Here is a 19,637-nt window from a genome sequence, read left to right on the forward strand (position 1 = left end):
TGACTACCGGAAATTAAACTCCGCAACAAGAAAATATCACTTCCCCTTACCATTCATTGACCAAATGCTTGAGAGGTTAGCCTCTAACAAATTCTTTTGTTACCTTGACGGGTATTCGGGATTCTTCCAAATCCCTATACACCCGGATGACCAACATAAGACCACCTTCACATGCCCTTATGGTACTTTTGCATATAGGAGGATGCCTTTTGGATTATGTAATGCCCCCGCTACTTTCCAAAGATGCATGATGAGTGTCTTCTCCGATTACCTAGAGACCATAATGGAAGTTTATATGGATGATTTTAGTGTTTATGGAAAGGACTTTGACTCATTCTTGCATAATCTTTCTCTTGTATTGCAAAAATGTGAGGATGTTAGTCTTGTTTTAAATTGGGAAAAGTGTCATTTCATGGTCAATGAAGGAATTGTTTTGGGTCACTTGATTTCGGAAAAGGGCATCGAGGTCGATAAAGCTAAAGTTGAGGTGATAGAGAAACTCCCACCTCCCGTGAATGTTAGAGGGGTGAGAAGTTTTCTCGGTCACGCGGGTTTTTATCGTCGTTTCATAAAAGATTTTTCGAAAATAGCAAAACCCCTCACTCAACTTTTGCTTAAAGATGCCCAATTCCAATTTACTGACGAGTGTGTTGAAGCTTTCAATAGAATCAAAGAAGCATTAATCTCGGCACCAATCATTCAACCCCCGAATTGGGAGTTACCTTTCGAGATTATGTGTGATGCTAGCAACTACGCCGTTGGAGCGGTTCTTGGCCAACGGGTAGGGAGAGCTCTTCATGCCATCTATTACATAAGCAAAACCCTCGACCCTTCTCAAGTAAATTATGATACAACCGAAAAGGAGCTTCTTGCCATTGTATATGCTTTGGACAAATTCCGTTCCTATTTGCTTGGATCCAAGGTGATTGTATTTTCGGATCACCGTGCTCTTCGACATCTCTTGATAAAGAAGGAGGCAAAACCAAGATTGTTGAGATGGATTTTACTTCTTCAAGAATTTGATTTGGAAATAAGAGACAAGAAAGGAGCCGAGAATGTAGTGGCGGATCACTTGTCAAGAATCCGGTTTCATGATGAAAATGGAGAAACCCCGATCAATGACTCATTTCCCGACGATATTTTGATGGCTATTCAAACACAACTTGAAAGGCACATCACCCCATGGTTTGCCGATTATGCCAATTATATTGTTGGAAAAGTGCTCCCTCCAAACTTGAACCACAACCAAAGGAAGAGATTCCTATTCGAAGTGAAGAGGTACTTTTGGGATGACCCAAACCTCTAAAAGGAATGTAGTGATGGGCTCTACCGGAGATGCATCCCTCAATGGGAAATCCAAGGAATCTTGGAAGGATGTCATTCATCACCCTACGGTGGGCACCATGGAGCAAGAAGAACCGTTGCAAAAATCCTCCAATCGGGCTTCTATTGGCCTACAATGTTTCAAGATACAAGAGAGTGCATCATTCATTGCGATGCTTGTCAAAGAACGAGGAATATATCTTGGAGGAACGAAATGCCACAAAGAGGCATCCTAGAGGTAGAAATCTTCGATGTTTGGGGAATTGACTACCAAGGGCCCTTTGTGACATCCAATGGGAACAAGTACATCCTTGTGGCCGTCGATTATGTTTCAAAGTGGGTGGAGGCAATTGCCACCCCAAATGATGATGCGAAAAAGGTCACCAAGCTTTTCAAAAAGATCATTTTTCCAAGATTTGGAGTTCCTAGAGCAATCATTAGTGATGGAGGAACACATTTCCATGAGAAAAAGCTTGCATTCCTTTTGACCAAATATGGTGTCCAACATCGAACCGGCTTGGGGTATCATCCTCAAACAAGCGATCAAGTGGAAATTTCAAATAGAGAGATCAAGCAAATCCTTGAAAAAGTTGTGAACAAGACTCGGAAAGATTGGAGCACAAAGCTTGATGATGCTCTTTGGGCTTATAGGACGGCCTACAAGACTCCCATAGGAGCCTCCCCCTACAAGCTTGTATATGGAAAAGCATGTCATTTGCCAATAGAATTGGAGTATAAAGCTTATTGGGCAATCCGAGCACTCAATCTTGATCTCAATTTGAGCGGTCAAAGGAGGATGATCCAAATCCAAGAGTTGGAAGAATTCCGACTACAATCCTATGAGAATGCAAAGATTTACAAAGAAAGAACAAAACTACCTCATGATAAAAGAATTCGACAAAAGGCCTTGCACAAGGGAGACAAAGTCCCACTACTACAGATACAACCTATAACAACGGTCACAAACCGTTGTTATATAAAAAAGCGGACGTTGTTAAAGCGTCCGTTGTAAAAGGTTTTAACAACGGTTGGTTTTCTTAAGGAAACCGTTGTGAAAAATATTAACAACGGTTTTAAGTATAAAAACCCGTTGTGGAAAGTGTGACTCAATTTTGGGGGGGAAAGTTATAACAACGGGTTGTTTGTAAATAACCGTTGTTGTTTGTTCTTAAAAAATAAAAAATAAATAAATTAAATATTACTAGCTATAAATATTAAAGCATCCTTTACTAACATATTAAAGCATCCTTTACTAACATTCATTAATTGAAACAACATGGCAATGAACCCTAATTTTATCAACAACGAAGAATGGCTTACACAAACTATTGAAGATGATGGGAAGGTTCTCGCCGGGCTTCCCGCCGATCAACACCCATTAATCAAAGCATCCCTTGAACATAAACGGAGTTATTGGATTAAGAGGCGTGAAGCAGTCCGGCTTGTCAACAAAGCCTCATCATCATCATCATCATCATCATCATCTTCATACCCTCGTCGGCTGTTACTTACTCGCAACTTGGTCGCAACCGAGATATGTTGAGTTGTACTCTTCCAACCTTATCTCCACATGCAAGTCGTGTCCTTGCATATATTCAATCTGTTATTGCAAAATATGAAGCCAATGACCCGGAAGTTAGCGGTATACCAGAGTGGCGTGATTGGTGGCAGGTTGAGAAGCGCTTTTTACGCTTAACCGGGGTTGTTCCGGCTTATTATACATCTTTTGATTTCTGATAATTGCTGTAATGTATTTGGTTTAAAATTAAATGAAATGATCATTTTGAAAGTGTTGAGTTATGCTTGTTTGATTTGCTTCCATTTTTTCAACTCCATAGATCTTTCAGTCATCATCAAGATCTGATTATGGCACAACTTCCTAACATATATGGCACAACTTCCTAACATATATATTAATTAAAAAACAACTCAACCCACACATTAGTATAAATAAATTGCATTATCTCAACTAACATGCATTTCCATTATCTCAATATATTCTCCAAACCCTAACTGCTAAAACATGCTCGATCCGTCAAGGACGCCAAAGAAGATGGAAATGAAATAATTAGAAACACATACATGGAAATGAAATAATTAGCAGATCTTTGAACGGAACCTAATGGTCGATAAAAACACATACATTGAAATGAAATAATTAGAACAATAAAATAATGACGATGAAACAAACCCGATAATTACGAACGTACGTAAAGAGACGATGAAATCAAAAGTGACGGCGAGAAGATAAAGCGACGATGAGAAAGAGAGAAAGAGACGATGAGAAAGTGTGTGTTTTGTTTTGTGTGTTTGGTCTTTCTTTGGGTTTGTGTTTGTGTATGTATTAAGGTTTGTGTTTTGTGGCAGCAGCAGACTTGTGTTTGTGTGGTTTATAGTATGGAAGGTATTGACAACGGTTATTAAACAACAACCGTTGTGAAATATGTTTTAACAACGGTTATAAAAAACACCCGTTGTTAAATAAGTTTTAACAACGGGTTTCAAAAATAACCGTTGTGATTACTTTTCACTAACTTTGCGCCAATTTTGCGCCAAATTATTAACAACGGTTGTTCATGTGTGACCCGTTGTTAAAACGAATAACAACGGTTTTTATAACCATACCCGTTGTAATTGATTTTAGTAAAATTCGCGCCATACATTCTACAACGTCTATTGTGATTTTCGTGAATATTCGTTGTTAAAGGGGCGTTGTAGTTGCCTGGATTTGTAGTAGTGTCCTTCTATTCAATTCCCGCTACCGACTCTTTCCGGGAAAGTTGAACTCTAGATGGATGGGTCCTTATGTGATAACCGAAGTTGGGAAATATGGAGATTTCGAACTCAAGGCCGAAGATGGAAGCAAGTTCAAGGTAAATGGTCAAAGGTTGAAGCCATACTATGAAGGAGCATTCATTGGAGAGGTCGAGGCTACCTACCTCGGGCCTCCTCCCCCTTGAAAGGACCATCTAAGGGAGAGTTTGGTGGAGTCCTCCCTAAACCACCATTTGTAAATATACTAACCCTCTAACTTGTATTTATTTATTGCATTGGTTTTAATAAGTAGCATAAACTCTTTTCATGAGCGTAAGTGAGGGAGGGTCACTAATGAGTTTTTGAATGAAGGAAGGAGCAATTGCCCAAGTGTGGGGATGCATCTAAAAAGGAGAAGAAGTCAAAACTCGCAGACAGAATCCGTGCGGATTCCAGAGAATCCGGCCGTCTTGCCCGAATCCGGGCGTATAGGGGAGAAACCGCACGTCCAGCTACGCTGAGAAATTGAAGATTTCTGGACTGAGGTCGAATCCGAGCGTCCTATGACGAATCCGTACGTCTTGAGGAATCCGGCCGGATCTGAAGAAAGACGCCCGTCTTTTCTACCTGTGCATTTCAAGAAAAATCTCTGTACTGAAATCCGCCCGTCTTCTCAAAAAGACGCCCGTCCCACCTGTGCAGAATCCGAGCGTCTTATGCTCGGGACGCCCGTCTTATGGCGTCAAAATTTTGGGATTTTACTCTGTGGCAGAATCCGGGCGTATTGCCCAGAATCCGCCCGTCCTGTGAAGAGAGAATCCGAGCGTCTTCTCTTTAAATCCGCTCGTCTTTTCGTTGTTTTTCAACCCGACTTTTTCCAATTAAATTACTACCCCACCACACATACTTTGACACATCACTATTCCTTCCACTTACCCTATAAAACCCACCTCCTTATGACTCCCATACATATCCAAATCACTCTCTTTGCCCTCAAAATTAAAAATCCCCAATTTTCTAGGGTTTCCAATTCTCAATCAATAAGGAACATCCTTAGCAAATCTTCAAATCAAAAGAACCCAACAAAAGAAGCAAGAATGGCACCAAGGAGATCCTCCTTTAGAAGTGCAAGAAGACCAAGGATGGTGGGAAGTTCCTCTACCTCACATCTCAACACCATTAGAAGGGAACATGTAGAGATTGTAGATCTCACAAGGCTCGATGATTTCTCGAATGTGGAATTCCTTGATGATGTGCAGCGTTGGTCTTCCACCGACTCTTAAGTAAGAATATTCTTCCCACTAAATTTCTTTGTCATGATACCTTAAGAAAGCTTGGAATTTTTCACCAAGTAGAAGCACTCTTTGAGGTTTTTGGTCTTTCGACTCTCTTTCGCATGTATGAACCAACCTATCGGTCCCTTGTGCTAGAATTCTTAAGCTTTTTGAAGATTACAACCGTAAACAAAGTGATATGCATAGAGTTTCGGTTGGAAAACGTTTCTAGGATGATGACCCTTGTCGAGTTTGCCAATGTGTTCGGACTTGATGTTTCGCCTACCCGAACATCAAAGCCCAAAAAGTATAATGTTGCACCATTGTGGAGGGCCATGACGGGCCGGGATTTCATTCTTACCAAAGAGTGTCTTGCTTTTCACATCCAAAACCCGATCTTGAGGCTTACATATCGATTTCTTTCGGGTACTCTTTTCGCCCGCCGAGATCCGGCCATTGTCAACCAATTGGACCTTGTTTTTATGGAATCATACCTCAACATTCAAGGGAGAGATAGGTATCACTTCAAGGCACCTCTAGTTTTGCTAGAAAAGTGGGCAAGGTTTAGAAATGGGGATGATGATGGAATGAAGCACATAGTGAATGATGGACTCATAACTAGACTTGCAAAGCACTTCAACCCAAGGTTCAATGAGAACAATGAGTACACTCCACTTACGGGGGGAACAAGAATTAATGAAGATCTACTTGTCGTCCAACACCATTGGATAACCCTTGAGGGGGTTGATAAGAGGATAAAGTGGTTGACAAAAGGAAGCGATCCACTCTATCTCCCAATGCATGATCTACCACGGGTCTCCCCAAGAAGAGGAAGCTTGTCCCCAATGCCCTCCTACCTCATCCCAAGCCAAACAAGGCAAACTCCACCTCCACAAAATCCACCACCACAACAAGAACAACAAACTCAAAATGAAAAGATAAAAGTGCCTCCTTACCCCTTTCCCTACCAACCATATAACCATCCAAATCCCTTCATCCTCCCCCGTGACGACTTTGTCACGGGAATTTTGCAAGATTTACACTACCGTCAATATGAGACCTCCGTGGACACTTATTATGCTCTTTACCCCCAATACTTCGAGATGGCTCAAAAAGGACGGATTAGTGAGGAAGGAGCTTTCCCTTCATGGGCTCAAATGGAATTGCTCTTTCCCAACTCGGAGAAGGCTAATGAAGGGGCGAACGGTCGCAAAGGGGAAGAAAGTGGGGATTCTTGTGGAGGTGATACGGTGAAGCTTGAGAGTGAAGATGAATTCATGGATCCAAGTTTAAGTGATGCTTCAAAGGATATTTGGGATAGCGATATAGAGGGAGATGATGCGGATGCCTAGGAGACTACCTCATCACTAGGTGGAGCAAGCATGAGCGGCCACCTAAGTTCAAGTGAAGTTCTCTCATCTCTTCTCTTTATCTTTATTTTTCATGAAAAGAAGTTTGTGTCTATATCTCTTTGTATTTTATTTCATTTTGATCATTGTTGGTTTAGTCCTAGCAACATCAAAGGACTCACACCTCGGTACCATTGAGGTGTCTTTATTGTTCCCATTTGAAAAATCCAAAATGACAAAACTAGTTTCATGCATAGCATAGTGTGTGCATGAACTATACCCATCCTTGGACATTAGCAATAGTGTCTCACTCGGTTTGGGGAAGTTAATGCATACACAACGGGAGGTAATCTAAATTATCCTCTCCGTCATAACAAAAACCATGCATCATGTAGTGTAGCTTAGTATAGAATTGCATTTAGTATAGAAATCATGCATCATCTTTGCATAATTTCCATCATTTTGGCCATTGAGGACAATGCCCATATTAGTGTGGGGATGGGAATTCTAACATTTAACTCTTATTCAAAAACCCATAAAAATTGAAAAATTTCCAAAAATCCCAAAAATATGTCTTTTAATTTCATAAAAGCAAAAAATCATAAAAATTGAAAAAATTGAAAACCCAAAAACAAGTTCATTTCCTTGGTATATATTGTCTTGTATATATTGTGTTTGTTTTATCCTTGTTCACATTGATTGACTACGCCACATCCGAGACATGAGGATATTGAAGACCGCATGGTATGATCTTTCCAATCTCCTTTTTCCTCTTTATGTTAATGACTATGTGGCTTTATTTTGATTGATGCGGTAAAAACAATGTGAACTTAGGACTTGCATTTAGTTTATATGGCATATTAGTTGGTAGAATCATTTGCATTAGGATGTTTATATGCTAGTTGCATCATGGCATGTAGTTGCATGTTAGAAAATTTTTGCGAAACCGTCTACTTGGGAAGCTTGACAAGTGTATATAGGCCCTAGTAGATGCTTTTTGTTCTTAAGACTTTGCTTGTTAGAATATTTGTAAAACACCCTAGGATGTGTCATGCTAGTATCCTTTGACCCATGGATTAAGGCCTAGTCAAGAGTACCTTGTGGTGTGATAACTCCTTGGCTACCGTTTATTCCAAGGTGACCCTTGAAACCATGTAACCATCACTCATCCATGTTCTACCATACATTTTGTCATCAAAGGGAATGGGCACAAAAAGAAATCAATTTGAGTTCAATGAAATGAAAAGTGAAAGAAAGTTTGCAAAAATGCATCAAAAGAAAAGAGGAGCAAAAATAGAACTCCTAAGCTTCCAATACAAGGCACCCTCGTTACTAATTGGGGTGACTTTGAAAATGTTCAAAAAGAAATGCAAAAAGTTGTCAAGTATTGAAATGCCAAAAATCAAAAAGAAATGGCAAAGAAAGTGTTCTCAAATGTTATATGCCACAAGAAATTGGGGGGAAAAACAAAAACAAAAGCAAACTCCCAAAGTGAAACTCAAATATCTATTGATCCCTTTTATCCATCATATCCATTTTTGTGCATGGTAGAGAGGGGACGACCCTTCTTCTTGTCTAGGCAAGAGGGGGAATTCCGCGATCCTCCAGTGTTTCTAACACCATAGGGAGTCTACTCTTGACAAAAGCATTTAACGATTGAGGACAAAGGTACCCTAGCTTGACACATTTTGGAGGTGATTTATTGGTATCCTTCTAGGCTTAGTAGTTTGAACAAATTGCATCTATGATGATTGTGTACCCTTGAATTGCTTCCCTTGTAGATAATTTCCGCCACTTGATGAGGGAGTGGCTATTCTTTTGTAGATGCATCCATTATATGTTTTTATGTGCCTAATGTTTGGATGTGTCGCCATTTTGGCAAGACCCACCTTGCCTTGCAAGAAGGCATCCTACCTCATGGTTGTCTTGTTGTGAGTTGAAGGGGCGGAGTGAGACCCGCTAATTGTCTCATATCGGCTATATTATTAGGATAGGTTAGTATTGGTCCTAGTCTTTGTCACCTCTTTACTCGGGACGAGCAAAGGTTCGGTTTGGGGATATTTGATGTGACCATAATTGGCGCATATTTAGCCCCCGAATTACCATTGTTTCCATGCTTTTTAGTGTTTATTTGGGTCATTTCTTATCTTTAGTTCTTTGTTTTGCATATTCTTTGATATTTTGATCCCTTGGTAGGAAAGGAGTAAGAATCTTGCATTTTCATGGCAAAACAAGACTAAATTGATCAAATTCAATGACCAAGCATCAAGGAGAGACAAGATTAGAAGGTCTTTGTACATATCATAGTAGAAGAGCAATGTTGAGAAAGGATCCTTGAGTCCCCAAGGAAATCTCCAAGGAATTTATGAAGAAAAGGGAAGAAAAAGAAGAAGTATCACGCTGACTAACAATCCGAGCGGATTGTCAGCAATCCGCCCGTCCCGCCTATCCACAATCCGAGCGTCCCAGCTGGAATCCGCTCGGATTCCCCCTCAACAATCCGCCCGGATTCCCCAGAATCCGCTCGGATTCCATCGACCAAATCCGCCGTCCCGACTCTAATCCGCCCGGATTCCTTCACAACAATGGGTTGTCTTCTTCAAGCTACGAAAAGAGAAGCCCTTCTCTCCAAAAATACCGGCTTCTCCTTGCTCTACTTAAAAAGTGTAATTACTAGTTTAGCCCTTAGTTAACCCTAATGCATCCTCCCTAATTTTCACTATAAATACCCCATTAGTCTAATTAGAGGAGCATGTTCTTCTTATCAATAATTAGTGTAGTTAATATCAATCAAATCTCTCTTCAATATTGTAATCAAGTATTAATCAAGTTTTAATCCAAGTTTTAGTTCTTTAATCTCTCTTTTGTTCATCCTTTGTTTTGGGTAATTGAAGATTATTTGGGTTATTATTGGGAGATTGACAACCTCTCAATCTAGCATTCAAGTACTTCTATTATTCTTGCTTTATTATTGGAATCATTAGTAGGTATAATCTCTTAATCCCTTTTTAATTATTGTTAATTACTTTCATTTATTCATCATGTTTCATATTGTTGGTATGATTGACAACCTTGCTAGCATGATCAACATGATAATGAGTGAGTAGTCTCTTAGCTAGGGTTAATGGGTGATTAGGGGAAACCAACATGGGAATGATTCATGCTTAAATTAATATGCTTTCATATCTTATTTGCTTGCTTGTTTTGATCTCAACTCATGCACATGTTATATTTGATGAAATGCTAAGCCTATGAATCCTTGCATTTACTATCATCTCCTATCTTTTCAATGAGACTTGTAAGACATAACCCAACTCGAGTCTCATTAGACCATGCATGTTGTTGAGTAGGGAAGATTAAGTCGACTTGTAGGTGTTGTACAATCTAATCGATTCGGCTCCGGGACCCAAACTTTCATAGGATTGTAAGATATAACCCAACTCAATCCATCACAACAATAATTGCTTGCTTATAATTTGAGAACATGTTTGTATGATCATATCCCATGATTCCCCTATGATCCCATGACACCCTAGTGCCTTTAATCAATTGTTTACACCCCTTTAATTCATCTTGCTTGTTTATTTTCATTGTTATTCTAGTTTAGTAACCTTCTACATCAACCCAATTTGTGACACCCCTTAGACACCACTAGTTACAATAGAAATCTCATTTCAACTCCCGTCCCTTGGGATCCGACCTTTACTTGCCTCTTTACTAATTGTAGAGTTGCTTGTTAAGCTATAAATTGTGTTTTGATTCGACCGTGACCAACGACCACATCTATTTATTTGTGAATGCTAAACGGACCGATCAAAAGTAATGAACATATGACTTACATGAGAGTGTTTAAGTCACAACTCAATACAAGGCTTAGAGCCATGAAAATCCGAAATAAATTCCAAGTGAATTGTTAGATATCAAAGCTTGATTGGTCGCAAAGGGTTTTGCACTAGTTGAAATGCTTAAGTCTATTTGGATCTTCTTAGGGATTGTGTTTCATTATGAGATATATAACGAGTGAATCTAAAACCCACTTCTTCAATTAGATGGAATGTATTCAATACATGTCTTGAGTTTTGTAGATTTTTGCAATCCTAAGATAATGTGAAACTTAAGAGAGGGTCTTAAGTAGGACATCAATGAGTTGGAATCAATGTTTTCATCATGTTACACAACTTTTCTCGATAAGTCGAGAAGTTGTGTTTATACATGGAGTTTAGTGCGAGTTACGGAAATTTTAATTAGTCTAATATATGGATGACATATTGATCATTGGGAATGATTTAAGACTTGGAGTAATATAATACATCTTTAATATCCAGATTTATGTAGATAAATCCACATGATATTAGCGTCAAATAAGAAGTCTTATGTTGATAAGATTCATGACTAGTTCAATCAAGTTGAACATATTTGATTGATTCCATTTGGTTCCGCTGCCGGATCAATTAAATAAGTAATGATTTATAACACTTCATATACTTTGAGTATGATGAATTGGTTCAAAATCGAATTTAAGTAATAGTTACCAAGTAGCCATATAGATTATTCTTAAGTGCTTGAGGAAGCATTAAGGATGGCAAGTTAAGTGTTTTTGATGCAATTAATTAATTTGTGTAAGGGTGTTACACGAATGACAATGAAGATTGCGTAAGGTGTCAGACAAAAACCGTATTCAAAACACGTGAAGATGGTTAAGGAACCATTGTGGCTATGTTATTTAAGAAATAGATTTGCTAGAATCGTTCTAGGCAATAAAGAACAATGAGAGATATTTACAACGGAAATTGAGTACAGTTGCAATCATGAGATGTGCAAGAAGGATGAGTCTCGCACACTGTGAAAACAGTGGGAGCTATTCTAAGGCTAGAGGGCCTATGTCTAGATTGGATCTAGACACGTACTCAGAAAGTTTTGTAATGCAAATGTATACATTACAAATGAAAACGAGTATGTAGTAAGGTTGAGTAAGGAACAAGAAGTTGATAAAACCTACTAACCAAATCCTTCTCATAGGCTTAACATGATGAGTCATGTCATATGTCATTTCAATTGCATTGAGATGAACAACTACATATAAGATGAAAATGGATTATAAAAACATGAAGTAGTAATCAGGTATTGACTATTCATATGTGATAATCACATTTGTCGTTCGAGTTTTTAAATCTAAAAACTCCTTTTATACTTTATTACATCCAAACGGGTTGTAGAGACAATATTGAACCCCATTAAAGTGAACCCAGATTAACATGGTATTTGCCCATAGTTACTTGTATGAGGTGACGTCTCGAAGTGACTATAGTGTGATGCGATTGATGGCAAGTTCAAGTGCCATAGAGTCATATGAGATGACTAGTCGATCACATAGGCAGACTGTTAGGAACACTTTGTCGGGCCTTATGACCGCTTATAGAGTTCTGGCAAATTTATATAGCCTGGTCGTGGCGAGAGCTACTATAGTATTCTAATGAGTCGATTCTTTTGACTAAAGACTGTTCGCCTAAGGTGGCACAGTTTCAGATTAACGTTGATTTGTGTTACTACGACCTTCGTAAATGGGGTCAAATGGGCATATTTTGGGTTATGAAGGTTGTGGCTAGTCGAAGAGAATAAGTGCGATAGGAATTGTCCACCCCTTGTCAGGGTTATAACAATATCTCAGGGCCACTCGAGGAGTAATGAACTGGAAATGCGTGGCCACCCTCGGAAGGTATCTATGGTAGATAATTCCGGTCAATCAGTTATTCTCCAGATCGAGGAAACCACTCTCGATATGATCACTTGCAAGTACGACCTGAAAGACACCTTGCATTGAGTGGGAGATAGTAATAGGTCAAGAGAATTGGTGACGCACACTTGTCGAGGACAAGTGGGAGATTGTTGGAATAAGTGTCCTCCGACAATAATGCGATCACAACTGTCGATCATGATGATCACATGTTTAAATCTCGTTTTAAGAATACATGTGGGATGTAATATTTTACAGTCAACTGGTCCACACATATCGGTAATGATTGGCTGACTAGAGTTTGACATTACTGTCGTGCGACGGTGGTGATCAGTTGATCCCCTTAGGTCATACCTAAAGGGTGACACTCTTAATTGATTATTTAATTGATCGTATGTCGATACGGGTTAATTAAATTGCTTAAAATTGACGGACTATTTTGTGAGTATTATTGACGTGTCTTATTGTAATTCGATTAAATAAAGATACAGTCGAAGTAATTAAATTGTTTTATTACTTAGATAAAATTATTGTTTACGAAACAATTGAAACTGAATGAATAATATATTATAAATACAAGACGTTGTGATTTATAATTGATAAACCGTTTTGGTACAAGTAATTATGAATTACTAAGTCGATTTTGTACATGACGTATTTTTATTAATACGTTGATTTTTAATATGTTAAAAATACATTACAATTACACATGACTAGTGACATGTGACAATTGACAAATGACAAAATATAAAATGGACCTCCTATTTTATATAAGTGCCGAAATGGAGGGAGTATTAGGTTAAAATTGTGTTGATTATTTTAAGTGGAAAACATGATGATTGCAACCTAGTATAGCCATGCATACCTATGATTTATTGGGTAGAAAAACTTGCCCATGCATTGGCTCTCCTCCACCCTCCCCACCGGTTTTCAAAGGGCAATTATAGAGGGTTTTTATCTCTAATTATTCATTAACAACTTTAACTATTTTTCTAGTGTAAGAAAATAGAAATTCTCTCTATAATTTATGAAAGCTTAGAGAAATAAAATCTCTCAACATTCATCCTCTCTTGGCCGAAATTACAAGAGAACATACAAATATTTTGGGTCAATTTTAGTAAGATTAATATTGTTCTAGTTTTAATAATATTAGTCTTTTAAGAGGTTATCTTGGGTATTCACTTTTGGGAGGGATTCTTCTTTGGATCCTTTGTTCATCCATATAAGGATAGCTCAAGAACAAGTGAGAAGGAGAACTCATTTGTGCCCAAAAATCCGAAACTCCCATAGTAAGAAAGACGATTTCTTCTTTATTCTTATTCAAGTTTGCATGCATAAGATCTAGTTTTAATTTTATGACTAAATTAAAATTTCACATATATGAATATGTTAAATAATGAGATTAATAATTCTAACACAAAGACCGTAGTCTAGGCCTAGATTTTTACATAGCTACTTACGTGTGAGATTGAGAGCCTCTTTGGGACTCGTACATCGATACCCGGTCTCCCTTAGGTTTTGAGTAAGCTCCTTGCGTGGCATGTCACATCACTACGCATAAGCATGACGTCTTTTCCTTTTTGACCATGATATGTTCATTTATGTGCATAACTTGAAACAATCCGTTGCATATCATTTTTGAGCCTCATATTGCCCAATAAGCTTAATTTTCGACCCTTTAGATTAGGAACGATTTTGTTCACCCCTTTTGAGCCTTAACCTTTCATTTGGCACCCACAAAAGCAACTGCATACCATAAACAACCTTCCTTTATCAAGAAAGTTGTCAACATGTTGTCGGTTGTATGAAGAAAGGGATTCGTGTCTTGGTTAGTGGATGTGTACAATCCATTTGAGTCGGAATAATGGTTTCATTTGGTTTGATTTGAATAAAGAGGTTTTGATAAAGAAAAGAAAAGAAAATAGAAAAGAAAAAAATGTGAAAGAAAAAGAAAAAATTTTACTACTTGTACTTTGTTTGATGTGAAAAATCCGTGCAACACTCCTCATTCTCCATCAAGGAGTAGAAAAAGGCGTTGCAAAATAAAAAGGGCATATGATGTTTTTCCAATGTGAGTCGGGCTTACACAATTTTTGCTTGCGTTTGGCAAGACGAGTTCATGTTAGGGTGTAGACGTTACTCAATTGTTGCAATAAGGTGATGATTTTAATGTTTTTCTAAAGTGAGTCGGGTTTACACAATTTTTGCATAAATTTGGGAAACCAATTTTGGTTAGGGTGTAGACGTTACTCATTCGTTGTAATCAAGTAGAAGAAATGGAATTTTGGCAACTTCTTAATGTGTACCTCCCCATTTTTCCAAAATGGTGCTTGCACCAACCCCGTTTCGACCCGTCGCCTAGCCCCGTTACAACCCTTGTTTCTCTTTATCCATATTTTCCTTTTTGCATCTCATGTATGGTCATGTAGGAGGAGATTCCATGTTAGATTGCGGGCATGTCTCATGAGTCGAGTAGTTGTGTGATTGATGCTTGTCTAATATATGATGTATTGCACCTCATTTCACACGCATTTCAGAGCTCAATTGAGTAGTTTATGCTACTATTTCCCTTGTTTCGTGTATTTCTTCCTTTTCGTGTGATTTTGTAGGAATGTGAAGAATATGGCGGAAAATGGACCAAATCTGTCCCGGAGTGTTTAGCATAGGATTTGAAATGAAGTATTGACTCGAGGGATGAGCTTGGTGCGTGTTTCAAGGCCTAAAGATAGCAAAAGCATGGGTGCATACGAGTTTAACAAGCAAAGAAGCACTTCACAATATTGCAGCCTGCTTCAGATGGCAATATCTCGAGTTATAGAGCTGATAATCGAGTGATTCCAATTGGAGGTGAAAGCTTATCCTCTTAGCTTTCCAACGCCGCGTAGAACGCCTGATTTGACCAATTAACGAAGAAATAGCAGCTGTTTTAAGATCGGTGCGCGCTGCAGAATTCGTCAGAATGCATTACTGTACAGCACTCTTGGTCGATCAACTGGTCCAAGTGGTCGATCGACCACCCCACGAGCTGATGCGCAAGTTAAAAGATCAAGAATTCCAAAGCCCATTGTGATTAGGTTTAGGAATAAAGGTTACGCAGGATTATTCCTATTAAACGTAACCTTAGTTTTCAGAATAATCATCCAGTTTTTATCATCAAGTTCTTAATATATACAATTTGATAGTCATTAGTTTAGATTATTTTTCGGTCAATAAAGCTTTCTTTACATTCGGTTTCGATCTTTCCTCTTCAATTCTCCCTACGGTATTTTCTGTTCCTTCGTTTAATACTCGCTGTTTTAATTCATCCGTAGTATAGAGTTGTTAGGTTAGAATTCCCAAAGCCAATTATCGTTTTATGTTAATTGGTCATTTAATTAATCTAATCATGAATTCGTTAGCTTTATTTGATAATAGTATTGGTGTTTTTATCACAAATATGAGTAGCTAAATCAACCCCGCTAAGATGTAGGGGAGCTATAGCGTAGATGGCATAAATTATAGGCGATTTCGATACACGGTACGGTCGATCGACCAGTACCCCTGGTCGATCGACTGGTTACGCGTCTGGTTTTGCTCTGTTTGTTTCGTTAAGTGCAATGTCTATCAATGAGACCGAGAGGAGACTTGATAGATGCTCAAACTTGACCATCCCGTAGATCGAGAGATAGGAATGGACAATAATTAACGAATTAAAACGACTAAATTGCTAAGATCGAGAGATATCGTGATTTAGTTTGCATTAGGAATCATTAATCAAGAACGAGAGTTGGTATTAATGAGACTTAGGGATTAGTATCATAGGCCGAGAAGTAGCTACTATTTAACATGGACCGAGAGGACTTGTTTTCCCCATCCTTCGCGACCGTATTTCGAAGTTACCTAGGATTATGTGCCATCGCAGCTATAGTGAACCGACCGTCTTAGCTCTTCTATTATCATTTGCTTACTCTAAATTTTATTCCTTGCTTATTTATTTTTGCATTTTAGACTTAGATAAACTTTAATCCAAAACTCCCAGAAATTCATAGACTAAAATTAAAACAATTAGAATTCCCTACCTCCCTGCGGATCGACCCTTACTACCGCTTGCTAGTTGTAGTTCGGAATTTATAAATATTATTTTTGATACTCACTTCGACAGGTATCAAATTTAGGCGCCGTTGCCGGGGAGGCAGCGCTAGTTTTAGTTGTTTTTTATTTTAGTCTGTGTTTCGCCTCAAGGGAAGACTGAGTACCTTGAGGCAGTTCTTACCATTTCCTCTAGTGTTGTTTTGTTAGGTCCTACAGGTCCTATCTACATTACTTCAGAAAGGTCCACCCATGTTCCATTCTCAGGAGCAGCAGGTGCCGTTTTGTGGGAGATGCGGCGGGATGAGACACATAGCTGATGCATCCAGGAGCCTTAATGAGAAGATGTTTGCTTTTCATCAACTTCAGCTCGACAATTCGTATAATTACGCTCCTACTTCACCGCATCAACCATATGTGCCTCCTTATGAAGCCCTACCACCATCCACTCCGTCACAGCAAGAGTCAAATAATGAAGTTGCAGAGTTGATAAGTCTAGTGCAGCTACTTATGGTAGAGGTACAGAAAAGTAATGCGGCGAATGAGGTCTCAATCACGGAGATGAAATCTCAATTTGCTACATTAGATAAGAATGCAGCTGAGATACCGAGTCAATTTCACTCTCTGAATCAGCGTATTGAGACCGTACATGCAATGACGCTGAGGAGCGGGTCTACTCTTGATGGACCTGAGAATGCTGCTGAAAAAGGGAAGAAGAAAAAGGGCGAGAAAAAGACGATCAGCAGTAATCATGGTCGATCGACCGCATCACCCAGTCGATCGACCAGTCCGCACAACAGTGCAGTTTCTGGTCCTGAGGAAACCAGTCGATCGACCGACCTCACTGGTCGATCGACTGAAAACGCAGCTGATGATGAGCCATTTCGTCCTCCAATGCCAGATAATTTGAGGGACTACTTATTTCGGGGTACTACAACTCCGAAATTATCAAGGTAAGACCCAGATGTTGATGGGTTCGTTCCGGTTCCAAAGTATGACCCGATGACGATTAATGGTTCATTCTTGAGACGGTCTGAAGAGGGTTCGAGTTACAACAAGGATAAAGTAGTGGATTTTCAGTCTAAATCCACCGATGCCGGTATGAGAGACCTAGAGGAGAGGGCTAAGTTACTTTTGCAAGCCCCATATCCAGAAAGGCTGGTACCAACGAAGGATGAGGTATATTTTGAAAAATTAAAAAATGTCATTCATTGTCTTAATGTGCAAGTAACTTTTCAAGTTCCCGCTTATATGAAATTCATGAAACAACTTTTAAATAAGAAGCGAAAACTTGATAGGGTCGAGTCTGTTAATTTAACTGAAGAATCTAGCTCTTATTTGACTCACACTGCTCCACACAAGTTAGCTGACCCGGGTAGCTTTTCAATCCTTTGTAATATTGGTACCTTCTCAATTGAGAAGGCATTATGTGATTTAGGGGCTAGTATTAGTGTCATGCCTTTGAGTCTTGCTAGGAGATTAGGATTGACTAGATTTGCGATCACTAATATAACAGTGCAAATGGCTGATCGTTCTGGGGTCCAGCCCGTAGGAGTCCTAGAGGATATTCCTGTGCAAATAGGAAAATTCTTCTTCCCAGTTGACTTTATTGTGTTAGACATACCCGAGGATGCCCATATCCCTATCATTTTGGGTAGACCCTTTCTGCACACTGCTGGTGCAGTTATTGATGTTGGCTCAGGGACACTGACCTTTAAGGTGGGGAAGCAGTCCATTAGTTTTGCCCAAACTTATAGGAAGAAAGATGCTATGTGTCCTGTGACTTGTAATGCGATTTCTACTCGTAAGTCTTATGTTGTAATTACTGACACTCCTCCTTCATTACGTGTGCCTATTCCTGTTATGACACCTCCGCCCCAAATTGGGAGCAAATTGGAGGACAATTCTTCTGTTTTAGATATTTCAGGAAATGGTTTGGGGAAGGAAGAGCCGCTCAGTTTAGAGCCTATAACTGGTGCCATTTAAGACCAGTTTATCTAGGATGTGAGTAGTCACTCCTTATAAGACATGTTACATCAATTTGCATAAATATGAACATAATCTGCTTAAATACCCGTACGCATTTGGTTTGTGGTTTGTTGACACATGTGGAAGAGGACCTCTTTTCTCATTTTACCCATAAGCCTCTCATTAGCCAAATTAGCCTTTTTGTCCCATGAACTACATACTAAAATTAGCCTACCTTATCCGAGCTAGTAATGGTGTTCTTGGGAATGTGCTTAATGCTATTTGGTTATATGCACAATTGAGTGATTGGTGAAATGATGAGAAGGAAAAGAAGAGAAAAGGTTTGAAAGAAGAAAGAAAAAGAAAAAGAAAAAAGAGTTCAAAAAATAAAAGATCAGTCTATCGACCGGCTACATTGGTCGGTCGACTGTGGTCTGCAGTAGAAAAAGAAAAAATCGAAAAAAATCACATGTTTCAATTATTATGATTTGGTGATTTTCACTCCCATGTTATCATTTATATTCTTTGGGGAGTCGACTTTTATGGAAGTTGTGAGATTTGTGCTTCTAATTAGCATCGGTTTTATTGAAAATCTTGAGCAGGAAGTTGGATGTTGTCATATGGTTTTGTTTAGGTACTAGCTTGGCCGCCTATGCCTCCACATTCCCATAATTGTTTTGCCTCTTCTTACCCATTACCTCACATATCCATATGATGTGGAGTGTCGTCGCTCATCCAATCAAACACATTTATAATACTCAACAAACAACTAGTTAGCGGTAAGTCGAGGTCGATCCATGGGACGGTGTGCTTTGGGTTCTAAGTCTATCTATCTCTATTTATGCTAGTGTCACAATTGATGGGGTTTGTAGTTGTGTCTATACTAATACAAACAATAAAGTAGAACAAGCAATAAAAGGAAGGATGTAAACAATTGATTAAAAGTGCTAGGATATCATGGGGTCATGGGGGATTCATGGTGTTGATCATACAAACATGTTTACAAAGTTGCAAGCAATTAATGTTGTGGAGAAACCGAGTTGGGTTATATCTTACGGTTCTTAGGAAGAGTTGGGTCCCGGAGCCGAATCGATTAGATTGTACAACACCTACAAGTCGACTTACTTTCCTCCTAATCAACTTCTATGCATGGTCTAACAAGACTCG

This window comes from Silene latifolia, chromosome 1 (genome assembly GCF_048544455.1).
Source record: "Silene latifolia isolate original U9 population chromosome 1, ASM4854445v1, whole genome shotgun sequence".
In the NCBI taxonomy this organism is placed as follows: domain Eukaryota; kingdom Viridiplantae; phylum Streptophyta; class Magnoliopsida; order Caryophyllales; family Caryophyllaceae; genus Silene; species Silene latifolia.